Source organism: Hesperophylax consimilis, chromosome 28 (genome assembly GCF_061612785.1).
Source record: "Hesperophylax consimilis isolate HC1 chromosome 28, BYU_Hcon_1.0, whole genome shotgun sequence".
Classification (NCBI taxonomy): domain Eukaryota; kingdom Metazoa; phylum Arthropoda; class Insecta; order Trichoptera; family Limnephilidae; genus Hesperophylax; species Hesperophylax consimilis.
Window position 1 is genome coordinate 638142 of NC_142863.1, and position 15090 is coordinate 653231.

At 35.6% G+C, this 15090-nt stretch overlaps 1 protein-coding gene across 4 annotated transcripts in view; it reads right to left on the minus strand.

The window, feature by feature from the left end:
• Window positions 1-15090, minus strand: part of cora (erythrocyte membrane protein band 4.1 like coracle) — a 143229-nt gene that overhangs the window by 47478 nt on the left and 80661 nt on the right. The window lies entirely within an intron of this gene.

The following is a 15090-nucleotide window of genomic DNA, read 5'->3' on the forward strand; positions in this document are numbered from 1 at the left end:
TCATAGGGCAGGTTTACCATTTTGTGACGTCCGTCAAAAGATAGTTGCTGAACTGTAAGTGACGTTGAAAATATCGATGATCATCAATGCAGAATCGTTAAGTAGTTAAGGCGCTCTATTGATTGGCGCATTCTGATGGCAGAAGTTCTCGTTATCGGAGTACAACAAATTGCACGGGATCTCCCACGAGTATACTAATTGTTAGGCATATAAGATTTATAGATAGTGCTAATTTAATAATGATTTTCAGCCCATCAGACTAAACAAATAGTCCGCTAATAAAACGATATCAACGGTTCCGCCTTTACTCTGTGGATATTATACTGGATAGGCAGAGATGAAGCCGGTCGGGCAGATCAATTAAACGCTTTGGCAACGTTTCAACGCGCATCGCCTTGAACATATCTTAATGTTTAATCCATATCAGAAACTTCTTTATTTCTTCTTCCAATTCATCCTCGGGATGCTGCGTCATGATCCCATAAGTGGCCCAGAAGCGAACTACTTTTTGGGAAGAGAGAATGGATAAATATAGGTATCTACTATTCAATTAGAATTTGGCTTAGGTGTTTTGGTGGCAATCACGCGTAGACGTGCGGACATGTATGCGCATTTCTCTGAAATTGGATGATATTAAAGATGTTAATATACGAAATAGCAGAAGACATGGCACGATCAAGTGAATCAGATACTCGAGTCGGGCCATGTCAAGAGTCAGAATAATAGAAGAGTATGCACGAGACGATTTATGCATGCGAATGCGGCAAGAAGTTTGTGCCAAGACCGAGTTGTTTGGCGGTCCGTCCTCTCTGCCTACCCCTGCGAGAAAACAGCGTGATGGTTAGTTAGTTAATATACGAAATAAATTTCGGTCCTAATCAATCGGTTTTTGACGCAGTTCTTATCGCAGTTGACTCCACTCCCTGGGGATGAAGGTTCAATCCTCAGTCAAACCAAAATAATATTTAAGTATGTTAATTAGGTCACACCACGACCTTATGACGAAACAACCCGACCTTGGCTACATAGACTATAGAGGAGTGAAGAAAGTGACAAAATAACTCGCTCTTAATCAATAATTTTACCGACAATTCAACACACCTTCAGAAAGTGATATAAAGTCATGAAAAGTGATGATACAGAAACTAGATTACATATTAAACCTAGTTTTTGTTTCATAACCATCTTCATGCTTTGACTTATTATTATCTCCCATTCTTACTTTTATATTATTATTGTCATTGTTATTGTCTTCGCTCCTCATTTATATATGCTCTCCTTTCACTGTCATCTCTGTTTATAAAACTTATTCGTGTAATTAATATGTTGTTAATGGACTATTTGTCCGTAAATAAATAAATAAATAAATAAATAAATAATGACTCTATATCACTTTTTAAAGGTGTGTTGAAATTTTAATTTTGATGAAATATCATGGAAACCTGCTGTACATAGAGGGACGTCCCAGACTGTTATCTGTTGTCTGGTGCTCTGGTGTACTTGTGCCCGTTTACGATTTCACTGACCCGACCTAATTGCCGCACAGATAAATAAAGCGGAATGTTTGTGGGTTTGCTCCCCGTTTGTGTCTCTTGTAATACCATGAATCAGAACACGAAAAGATGACGCATGGAATACGTGATAAATACGGAATTCTCCAGTCTCCAGGCCCCCTAGCACAAGCACATCGATAAAGGCATTATCTATATCTACAGCGATTTGAAAGAAATCTGTTGTCAGCAGTTTAAATTCATAACACCTTTCGTCTCGAAGGAACCAGGGAGGACTATTTATTTATTTAAATAAATTAGATTGAAATCAACAGCATAACATAAATTTAAAAAAAAGATTTAGAAAAAAAAGCATAAAATACAATATACCTGTTAAGTAAAGATTACACTATCTATAGAACCCTTGAAATTAATATACGAGTAATAAAAAATATATATTGTAATTAGTAATTAATTACCTAAGCATATAATATGCACAAATTAAGATTACTCGTTATTTACATTAACTAAAAAGTTCTGAACTAATTTGGCTTTGAAAGTGTCAAAATTCAACTCGAAAATATCAGCGACATCTATAGTTGGTTCCATGATATTTCATCAAAATGAAAGTTTAACACACCTTTCAAAAGTGATATAGAGTCATTAAAAGTGATGAAACAAAAACAAGGTTTAATAGTTACCTATGTAACTTATTTAACCTAGTTTTTGTTTCGTCACTTTTCATGACTTTATATAACTTTTTGTATGTCATTCTGATGAGATACCCGGCCACCCTATTAGTTCATTGCCCGATCTGTATATTCTCTCCATAACAGAATTGAACACGAAGTTATTGTTGTGAAATAATGAATTCTATTTAGTATGCTTCGATGTTACATGATGCAATAATAATCATAATAACTATAAAAGAAATTAATCATTTATTCAAGAAAGAATTTGAAAATGTTTGAACACACGGACATGCTCAGACTACACTTCTATCGATTTTATCTCTTCTAGAGTCCTTACAATAAAGCATACATAAACATATCATCTACTACACATTTAATAATATAGTCAAATAATTAATCCGTTTGCTCAGAGGTCACCATAGTGCGTCCAAAAATAAAGTATATATGCGATAAGCTTTAAGTTCCAACCCTTAGGACGGGTTGTTTCGGAGAATTTGAACAATTCATCAAATTTCAACGTTCATTTTCAGGTTCTGTGAAAGTCCTATTCAAGTTCTGTTATTATATCATTATAGGCTAGTTGCTTGACAGAACTGAAATAATAACAGAAAACTTAAAATTCTTTTACAGAACCCGAAAAAACGTTGTATTTTGATGAATTGTTCAAATTCTCCGAAACAACCCGTCCTTAAACTGTTCATTTTTAAGTATCCAAAAATAAATCAATTGATTTTGTATTAGCTCCACTGAAGAATTCGGGCGTACCGCAAGGCTGGCTAGTGGGACCACCACACTAGATTGAACAATCAAGAAGGAAATTTAAAATAGCCAACCTAAAATTGAACACTGATAATAATTACACGATACCGTGCGGATTTAATGTCCAATGAACAATATTAATAAAATCATAATTACGCCTGAACAAAGAAATTTAGCTAAATAAATTATGCAAACATTTTGTGTGAGCGACCAACGTAACGCCCTCGTGACAAAAAAATAACCGGTGATCTACGCGGGGTTCAGTACGCGTAACGTTACTGTATCTGCGTGTCAATTGCTAACGCGGTGTTGGGAATGGTAAGCTACCACAGTTTGTACGTATCTCGACGCTAGGATGATAAACAAAGGGGAGTTTTGATGGTCACGCAATAGCCACATTACAACAGGTATATTTGTGGAATAAACCCGAAGGTAAGCTATTAGGGTGTAGGTGACGTTAGTAATAGTTTGCCCAACGAATTCCTGCAAGTCACCAGACCGGTGATTAGTGTAAGTGTTTTTTCAATAAAAAACAATTCAATGAATTTATGTATCGTTTTTTTTCTTAATATTACGATAGTACGAATATACCACCCAAGTCAGGAGTGCTCCTGCCCCGGTGCGACTGGTATACCGACTGTATGCTGTATATGCGAATGGTATAATGGACTGGGGCTGATTTGTTGGGACTTTGAACATGTGCTCTGAGGATGGGAAGGAGGTTGCAGTAGTTTAGTCAGTCAGTATACATAACAACCTAAAGCCAATATAGGACGGGAGAGTATCAAAGGATAGGATTTTGTTTTTCCTTCTTCCCTCATCCAATGAAAAACACGTTAGGCTACCCGTAGAAAAAAATCATGTTAAAAAAGTGACCGCATGCCATCCATCTTCCTGATAAAATATTAGCCATTCAGAATATATCGATATCGAGAACACGTGTTCTTTTCGTAATACATATCAAGACGGAATGCGACAATTTCAGTATGTCATTATCAATATCTGTATTTGTATGAACACATATTCCGCCGTCCTCTGAAAACACTCGCTTTTGAATGATACTTAGGATGGATCGTTTCAAAATTTATGAAAAATTCATCAAATTTCAAAGTTGATTTTCAAGTTCTGTGAAGGTTCTATTCATGTTCTGTTTTTATAACATAATTGGCCAGTTGTTTAACAAAAACTGAAATAATGACAGAACTTGAATACAACCTTCACAGAACTTGAAAATCAACTTTTAAATTGTTCAAATTCTGTGAAACAACCCGTCCTTAGTTAGAATTTTTTCCATTAACACGTTATTGTCCCATTTTTAACAGGAAAACCAATAATTTGACCAGATTTTTTAATAAATTAAAAAAAAAGTATTTCATCAGTAAGTTTTCTCTGAGTATATAAAATTAGAAAATTTTAATAGCCAGGTTTTTCTCTTTCACTCCCCTCCCCACTTCCTTTAGACACACGACATACTCCAAATTGTGGTTGCCAAAGTCCCACTGAATTTCTAGATTCTCGATCAATATGCATCGGCGGTCATTCCATGTTAAATTTAATAATAACAAAATATTATTTTGAATTCGGTCTGGAAACTTTGCTATAACTATAAACTATAAGTAATAAAAAGCCACAATATGTGTCTGGCCGTTATCTGTTTCAAAAATAAACACCATCGCCAGTTAAATTCACGCCGTTGTCGACCGCCGTTAGATGCGTTCTAACCTCAGAAACGACGCGTGTAACGGAAAACGAGGTCACAACTAAACTATCGGCGGCAGGACCACAACGACAAGTCGAAGTGCATCAGACTAAAGAGACAAATCTATATTTTAATAGAAAACAGTTACTTTGTGGTTTGACATATTAACCCCATCAGGCTAATTTGTTCGGTTTTGCGAACAAACAGCTATCAACTAACTTGTTCGTTTTTCGGAACAGTTTATATGATTTCATGAAAATCGTCGTGTCTCCCTTATTGTCGTGGTTAGAAATATGATCTAAATGGTGTTAGAAAGAGAAAACACCTCGCTTTATATTCAAACCTAGAAGTTAGCCACAGAATAATCAAAATGTACAACTATATAAAACCAAATGTTCCGACCACAATTAGAGAAAAACTTATTTATTCACTATTTTTACATGAAACCACAAAAAGGTGAGGTGGCAGCAATTTTAATATTACATTTTATTCTTATCAATAACTTTAGTTCAGTGTTTAGACGAAAAACGCAAGATGAGTTTGTTTTATCTTTGATTTCAAAAACTATATGTTTATTTCTAATAATAAAATTTGAAAGCTTATTCCATCCACATTTCCAAAACAGCTTTAACGTTCATAAATATCCCATTTGTTGGGATTTTATTGGGAAGCAGAAATACACACAAATTCTCTGACTTTCTGGCAGAATCTTTAAGAAATTAACGGTCAATATGCGAGAGTCCTGAAGGGTTAACACGAGCGTCATCAGCATCAGGGTACAAAATTAAACTAGAATGTATATTTATAACTGCATTGTTGGCGTGTGCGTGTCCGAAGTATCAATTTACATCAAAAATATAAATTTTCCTCACTTTTAAATTTAAAAAATCGAAACTCGTTCTTGAACAGAAAATCGACTTCAATTGACTGTTCGGGAACTTAGGGTAGAATGGTGACATCAGTTTTTTTCCAATCAGCATACACTTGTAGAGATTATCTGTTCAATGTTGATAAGGATAACGGTAGTTATTCGCTAGATCAAAAAGACAAATATTGCCTTCCAACTGGAACAAAGAAGAATAATATCAACATGACACAGTTAGTTGAGTGAAGGTAAAGTTTTATCGCAGAACGACTCGTCTAACAGAAAGAGCAGGTAACAATGGAGCTCTCAGCGGTACGCCTATTCCTTATTTGATTTTGGGCGGGAACCAATACTACTATTATTATTATTTTAACGGTCGACTGGTGCAAGAGTTCGATGACCCCAAACGCACAGAACTACGCCTCGTCTCCACCTGGACGAGTCGTCGATTCAGTAAACAGGCGCCGAGTCAACAGGTAAAGGTAACTAACTAACAACCATCACGCCGTTTCCTCAGACGGGTGTGAAGGGAGGATGAACCGCACATACAACACGCTATCTCGATACACACTTCTTGATTCATTCATATCCATACATACATACATATTCTTATGTTATTTTGACTCCTGACTTGGCCCCACTCAAGTACACATTTGATTAATTTAATCGTGCCATGTCTTCCTCGGGCGTCTCCGATTTCTTCTACCATTTGGTTTCGCATCATGTTCTCCTGGCACTTCTCTCTTCGTTCATTCGCTCTGCGTGTCCGAGCTCAAGTGTCTAATGCCTAGTTCACACGAGGACAGGACAATATTGTATTGTCCCAGCCCCGGACCCACTGTACTAGTGTGAATAGAAGTTTGGAAGACGGGATAATGAACCAAGACATTGTTCTAGAGATAGACGGGCAGGCTACCTCCGCGGGACAATGTCTGAACTCCACATCCGCGTCCGGTCGCATTGTCCGCGAGTAAACGCTGTTGTTCCATTGTTCTGTTCTGCGCGGTCGAGGCTGTTCACGGAGCTGGGATAGGACAATATTGTATTGTCTTCTGTATTGTCCTCGTGTGAACTCGACATAAGGATCATTTATTCATTACGCTTACAGCAACCTTGAATTCTTACATGTTATTTCAGGTTTTCATTAGTCACTTTTGTAACACGGTCATACCCATGATCTTACCCATAAAATAAAGAACACAAGAAATGCCTTGTGGACACTTTTGTAACACGGTCATACATATTATGATCTTACCCATAGAACAAAGAACACAAGAAATGCCTTGTGGACACTTTTGTAACACGGTCATACATATGATCTTACCCATAGACTAAATAAAACAAGAAACGCCTTGTGGACACTTTTGTAACACGGTCATACATATGATCTTACCCATAGACTAAATAAAACAAGAAATGCCTTGTGGTCACTTTTGTAACACGGTCATACATATGATCTTACCCATAGACTAAATAAAACAAGAAACGCCTTGTGGACACTTTTGTAACACGGTCATACATATGATCTTACCCATAGACTAAATAAAACAAGAAATGCCTTGTGGTCACTTTTGTAACACGGTCATACATATGATATTACCCATAGAACAAAGAACACAAGAAATGCCTTGTGGACACTTTTGTGACACGGATATATATTTTTACTTCACATACGCGGCAGGGACCTTATTTCATGAATGATTTCGGAGAGCTGTTAACCTGTGAATTTAGTCATTGATCTCTGGACCTTTTGATAAAGTGTTCTTGGTTTGAAAACTTCCATCCATCGATTCACCTGTGGAGGTGGATTTACTGACTAATACCACTAAACAAACACCCCGCACTCAGGTGAAATAGAGTTGGAAATAGAAACGGGAGGATGTTAGTATGTATTGTTGGTGATAAATTGATGTTGGTAATATTATGGTGTTGTTTGTTTCGGTGTTTGATATGCAAGGTACCGTACGCACCGTATGCAGGAAGGATTCTCCATATTGGACGAGCATAGCATCTATGCACTATGCAGCACGTCTAAGGACAAGAATATTCAGGCTAGATTCGTTTCCCTGTTTAAAAATAAATATTATTCATCTAGTATTAACGCCCTTTTTAGTACCTTTTTCCATATAATAATACGTATTATACATAATTAAACTGCCTCAATAACAATATTTTGTTTGTCTTAAATGATAAGTCAAAGACGTCCACTGACTCGGTATTATTATTTCCTTCTATAAGTATTCTAGACAACGAGGAATACATAGGTAGTTAGTCCCAGAATATCTGCACTGAAATAGATCCTGACATCTAGTATTATACAGTGGAATCCGAAAGCTTATCAATGCAAACAATTCTGGACTATAAAATCCATCATTTAGAATGTTCTATAAAAATATCAAGTTGGTGAAAATCCTTCTGTCTGACAATTTAATCATATTTAGATCATTTAAAAGTGTTTTGTAGTTCAACAAAATTGCTGGAATACCCATTTTAAAACTTAGAGAATTAAGAAATCACTTAGTATTATTTGAATAGCTTGTATATGAATATTGTAATGTGGGTTCCCGACGGAGAATTGTACTCAAGTTGACTTCTAACCAAGGCAAAATATAACAGTTTAATATACTTAATATAATATACTTAATATTGTTGAAATGTTTAGTTAACCTAGTTATAAATCAACAACATTTGTAAGTACTTATAAAGATTTCCGTTGTGCGGTTAATAAATGAAAGATTTGATTGAAAAGTGATGCCTAATCTTTTATTGAAACACAAACTATCACTTTTAATTATTGAAGACAATATTAGCGATTACTAAACTAAAATCTGAAACCGAAAAATGAGAAAAAGATACGGTCACACAAGACTCAAACCCAGGACCCTTGACTTGCCGGGGCACCGCTCTACCACTGAGCTAATGGGACCCTATCTCCTTCGGTCATATTTACAATTTATTATTAATACATTTTGAGGTTTTACTCACTAAGTTAATCCAAAAAATAAAAAAAGTTATTATTTAAGCTTGGATATAACTGATCAAAGGTAACTGAAACTTTCTGTCATCTCAGAATCAACATTTTGTTAGTTAATTACTTCATTATTCTTATTACCCAAACATGTACTCGAGTTGGGTCATGTCAAGAGTTAGAAAAACAGAAGGGTGAGAGGATGCATGAATGTGAATGAAGAAAAGATCGTGTGCCAACACGGAGAAAACTTACTGATATCAAATATTGTATTCTTGTTAATAACGGGACAGCAGGCCTTTAACCAATGAATTGACAGATTTCCTAACAAAGCATCAGTAAAACGCGAATGTGTTACGAGGACGGCGGAACACGTATTAATAAAAATACTAATATTGTAGCACAAGTGTTCTGATATACAATTCATCATCTATGCTAACATCTCCAGGAAACGGCCGGCGTAACGGCTTAGTTAGATAGCGTTAATTTTCCTAAAACAGCTTATATTTATATTCTTAGAATTCCGTTCAGACCAGATCAATAGAGCAGCTTCAAATAGCTTATTTGGAGTATTTAGCTGTAAGCAACATCCCACTTTTGGAGATGATGATTTCTGTCTGTGTTCTCTACTATGTTTCAAGTGCTAAAGATGAAATAACTATATCATTATTATTATGTATTCACTAACTACCTACTAACAGAACCCAGAATTCAGATTAAAATGATTGATCATGATCACTCCCCCGTGGCCGAGGGGTGAGGCTCTTGACTAGCGATCTGAAGGTCGCGGGTTAATTTTATTTGAATAATTTGTGTTATTTTACAATTATTTCATTTTAAATAATACATAGCATATTTGCGACACGTTCCAGAGTGTAAGATACTCTCAGTATCGCCCTGGTGTAAGACCGCCATTCAGAATTGAAACGTTGCTTGAAACGACGTTAGCGGTGTTTGGTGATCAGATCTGAATAGCCAGGTACTTCCCCCAACTTCATCTTCCCCGTCTCCTTCCCCTCCCCTCTACCTTTAACGTCACAACATACCCTAATTGGGGATATAATAGTCTCACTGGTTCTAGACGGGATCAGTTGGGACTCTTGTGCGGAATTTACACGTATATTTATTTTTTAAACTATAACTGCGATATGCAAGACAATTTGAAAGATTGCCAGATTACAGTACACCACAAATCATGACTAAGTCGGTTCACCAATATAAGCGACCCAGGAAGAGGTGAAGCAGGACGGGAAGGACTGAGGACTGCCAGGAGGCTATTGGCGAGGGACAAATCCTATCCTGGGATGCGCCGTTATGAACTGATCCAATAATCTACAAATTTCGGTTCGACCTGCCCAGTAAACAAAAGTATATTTTAAAACGTCGACGAAACCACCGAAATAAAAGCAAACGCAAAGCAGACACCAGACAGAGTCCTTGTGCTTCGAGTACCGCGTCTCCGGTCTCTCGTCTCGAGCACTGTAATACGTGCCAGACGGGGGGATGTTGCCTAGACCTACTAACTCTATACCGCCCACAAGGGGGAGTAAGACCTATTTGTGTACGGGTCTACAGGACCACAACCACGCGCCAGCCATCCAGCCATCCAGCCATCCAGCGCACTCGCACTCCAGACGGGAAACATTTTTACGTGTTGCTATATTGTTTGGAAGAGGATAGAGTAAAATATTGGCATGGACATAAAAACCACTAGAAAAGGCGTGTCATACAAAAATTCAAGACGTTTACGGTCCACCCAATAATTAATTATTACTTTAAAACCTTGTCTTATAAACATTAGTTTATCATTAAAAATATATATATTTGAGAAGTCAAAATATTTCACCAACAAATGTAGATATAATATATCTCGACGACGGTAACCGGATAAATCATCACAATGATAATTCATCACATCTTTAAAAAGTTATATAAAGTCATGGAAAGTGATGAAACAAAAACTTTATTAACGGGGTTGTGTAGGTTAGGTTAGGTTAGGTTTTCTAATGGCTTTATATCACTTTTTAAAAGTGTGTTGAATTGTCACTGTGTTGAGTTATTATGGAACCCTCGACGACATCTAGTGGGAAATTTAGCACTAACAAAGCCTTTCCCACAAAATAAAGATAAAGTTGGAAATAAGCCGACGTAGCTCAGTGGTCCAGAGCACCTGACCGGACATCAGAAGGCGCGGGTTCAATTCCCGTCAGCGGCATTTATTTTTACTCGGGAGATATTTTCAATTTGTATTGATATTTCAGGCGACTAATTATTGCTTATAATAATTTGTTATCCTTTGTGCTATGCATAACAAACCTTGTATTATAAACATTAGTTAATAAAAATAATCAAAACAGTTGTGTTAACTTAAAATACCTAAAAGTTTAACAAAATAATGACAACCCTAAAAAATTCTATACCAATGGAAGGAAGGTAAACACATAACATGGGGTGCTCTACTCGGGGGAGTTTGTTTGCGCAATTCCAGTTCAATCCTCCAAACCCATCCGCCGAGACGTAGAGCATACTTTAGAGTAGAAATTCGGTGGACTGTTTTATTATTTCATTTATGCAAGGAAGAAAAACATTCCAGGAGTTTGCGTTTGCCATAATATAGCCAAACCCACAGAGGCAGCCCGGAATTACACGGCTGAAGGATTCAGAGTATTCCGAAGGATTGAGATCTCATCCAATATGGATGTCACATGAATACGTGGGTAACGTAAATACGTTTTAGGTCGATAAAAACACGTACAGCTGGGAAAATATTATCTGTCAAACACGAGACTATGTAATATTGTTGGTGAGAGGAAAGTGGCGAGTCAGCGGCCGTCACAGAGTCTCGAGAAGTTCAACATAACAACACGTCTGTTTGGCGAAGAGTTATTGTTTCATTTCACGAAATCACAAAGTGATTGCTTTCTACAAAACATGCTTGATATGTAAATAGGCTGGTACGTTTTCTTGTTTTAAATATTTCTTTTCTGACCCCTGCATATGACACGGCATACGGCACGGAGATTAAAGGTTTGATTCCTGTCGTAGAAATAAGATAATACCTATAACGCATTTAAACAATTGATTATCTGTGAGTTGTTTACGAAATCCATCCATCAGAACATTCCTCCATAATATTGTAGACACTAAAAATAATTAATTAAGAAAATCTCAACAAACAACAGACGTTAAATCCCAGTAAGGACTGCGGTGTTTACGTCCCATACAAACCCTTCTGTTATTCTGACTCTTGACATGACTCAAGTATTTGGTTCACTTGATCATGCCATGTTTTCCTCGGGCGTCCCCGACTTCTACCATAAACATTCGCGTCATATCCTAACACTACTTTGTTCGTCCATTCGCTCTACATGTACAAACCATCTAACTGTCCCGATCTTAATTTTACTAATTACGCTCACGTCAGCCTTGAATTTTTTTAGGTGTTTCTTTATTCATAAAAATTTAAATGATTACAATTATTTTGTTGTCTACAACCACCATACTAGGCTCATTCCCGTATTATGGTAGTCGTAATGTTTTAGATTACAATGTTAAGATGTACAGAGATAAGAGAGAGAGAAAAAAAGAGGTGAAAAAAAAGAAAACATATAAATAAAATGGAATAAAAGAGCAGTTAATTTAATTTAATGACACGAGACATTCTTTGAAATAGTTCATTTCCTTTACCAATAGCCAATTCTGAATATTTTTTATATAAAGATGATCAGTTTCCGATTTTCTGGTATCTATATTGAGTGACTTGAATATCTTGGGAGCAATATAAGAGAATTTTCGCTGGGCGAATGCTGTTTTTGTTGGAAGAATTTAACATTTTAGGTGTGAAATTAAGGACAAGTTAAGCTTACTTCGGGCTTATGGACATGCCCTCATTGCAATTCTGCCAGTTTATTCAGCGGTAAAGACGCTGCTTTAGAATCTATTCTAGTGTCCAGAACAAAAGAAAACACTGTCAGGCCTATTTCACCTGTGGGCGTCAACCGCGCTATTGTTCTACCTTGTGACTGTACACTGTACAGTCATACACCTGTACACACTGAACAGATGAACACATAGAAGTGTCCCGTGGGCGTGGTCGCGAGACAGAAGCAAGCTCAGGTTGTCCTATATTTTCATTGAATTGATCAACGTCGTAAATGCAAATATAATGTAATATAAAATAAAAAATATGAACTGTTAAAAAATATTTTGATGGGTTTAAATTTAATTTAAACGACCGATTTATAAATTTTAAATTCCGACACAATTTTTTTTTTCATAATTTACATTTTATTACATAGTACTTTGGGAAAGATTATTTTTTTAATAATAATCATTTATCAAATTGTCAAAGGTGTCAAGCCCTATATTTTCTAATTTAAAACACAAATAATTAAAGCAGCACAAACCCGTAGGTACAAGATATTTATACCTTTTGATTAAAAAAAATATTATTCAGTCTGGATCTAGTATTTTGGCCTCAAATAAAATTTAATTTTTATTGAGTATTTTGGCTTTAAATCCAAATTTAATTTTTGTGTGAAGAAAGCCACGCAGCCGGTCCTTCTTAAGAGTACCGGTTGCGCGGACTTATTTTTACACAAACGTTAAATTTGCATTTGAGGCCGAAATACTCAATTAAAATGAAAAATTATATTTTCAGTCAAAATTTATAGCAAATGTCTAGTCTTTTGTCTAAACAAACATAAACAAATCAGCACGTATCCGTACTAGATATTTGCTATTCCTTTTGATAAAAAAAACTTATCAATATTTTGACCTAAAATCCAAATAAGAGTTTTGTGTAAAAAATGGCGAGCAGCCGTTCCCCTTTATTTCAGTTTAACAGGATAGTACTTTTGATGACCAATACATAAATTAAAAAGGACAAATTGACAAATCGTCTGTGGCTTTGCAGCTGAAAGGTCTAGTGTAAATTGGCGGCATCAGTTATCTTTCAAATCGGTACACATCGCACTTCTAGGGGTTATCTGTTCAGTGCCTATACAGAATAAACGTACACTCGTACGTGTATTTACTCACATACAGAACTAAGATCAAAGCGTTCTGTTTTGTTCACAAGTTTAGTGTTGGAGTAACAAAACAGTCAGTGCTTGTTGTTCCAGTTTCTCGAATAACAAGTATTCAGCAGGGCGACGTTACTGGTAAATGTCACATCACTATTGTTATGTATGTCACATCACTATTGTAGGTAGTACATAGGTAGCTATGATTATATTAATATCTGTGGTCTGTCTCTGAAGGTTCCATGATAACTCGACACAATGACAATTCAACACACCTTTAAAAAGTTAAATAAAGTCATTAAAAGCTACAAAAACTAACCTATAAACCTAACCTACGTAACCTATTTAACAAAAAAAATTATTTCATCCCGGGTTTATATTACTTTTTAAAGGTGTGTTGAATTGTCATTTAATTGTCATTTTAAACAAGTCTAATGTTAAAGTTTGATTCAATATTATCATATAAAAAAAATTATGGTCTGTCTCTGAAACAAGTCTTATGTCAAAGTCTGAATTAATGATGTCTAAAACAGTTATCAGTGTCTCCTACAAATTACCCACAGTAAAAATAAATGAAACAGTAAAGTTACCTAAAGACATGTGCGAGATAACTTTTACTTTTAAATCAGGGGTGCCACAAGGGTCAATTTTAGGACCAAAATTAAACATTATATATGTAATTGCCATGTCTAAACTTTTTAAAATAGCCCGTAGATTTATTTTTGCTGATGATACTGCACTAGTTGTCTCTAATGAAAACCCTGAAATAGCTATTCAAGAATTACAAATTGACTTTAACGAACTACTTAAATGGTCTCATGATGTAGGATTAATTATTAATGTCAAAAAAACTAAATGCATGTATATAAGATCACCGAGCTTGAAAATGTGCAACTTACCTAAAATAACTGCACTTAATTTTGATTGTATAAATAAAAATGGATAATATTTGCTGCTGTGAAAAAATTGATTTTGCAAACGAATATACTTACCTTGGCATAATCGTAGACAATAACTTTAAATGGGACAAAAGTGTGATCAAAATTTGTAACCAGCTCCGATGTTTGGCGAGTAATTTTTATAAATTAAAATTTGTATTGCCTCGATGTACTCTCAAACTTATATATCATTCTATGGTCGAATCAATACTTAGATATGGAATTCGAACTTGGGGACACTCGAGTAATATTAAATACATTCAAAATCTACAAACTGCTATAATTAAAAAAATTGTTAAACCTAGCATTTACAAACAAAGAAACAACTTAGATTACTGTATGGCTCTGAGGGCCTACTCCCAATTAAAGGGCTTCTCTGGTTTATTATAATTATTTATAATGCGAGAGAAAATGCGTACAAAAAGCCATTGGTGCATAGTCACAAAACAAGATTTACTGAAAAAAAAGGCCTAAAAATTCCACTAATATCAAATAAGTATGGTAGCAGAACACTTGACTATTTGATACCTGTGATTTATAACAAATTTAACGAAAACTTTAACTTGAAAAATAATGAGGAACCCTGCCCTAAACTGACAAAAAAGTGGTTAATAAATGAACAAAACGTTTATCTATCCTAAACATTATATTTGGT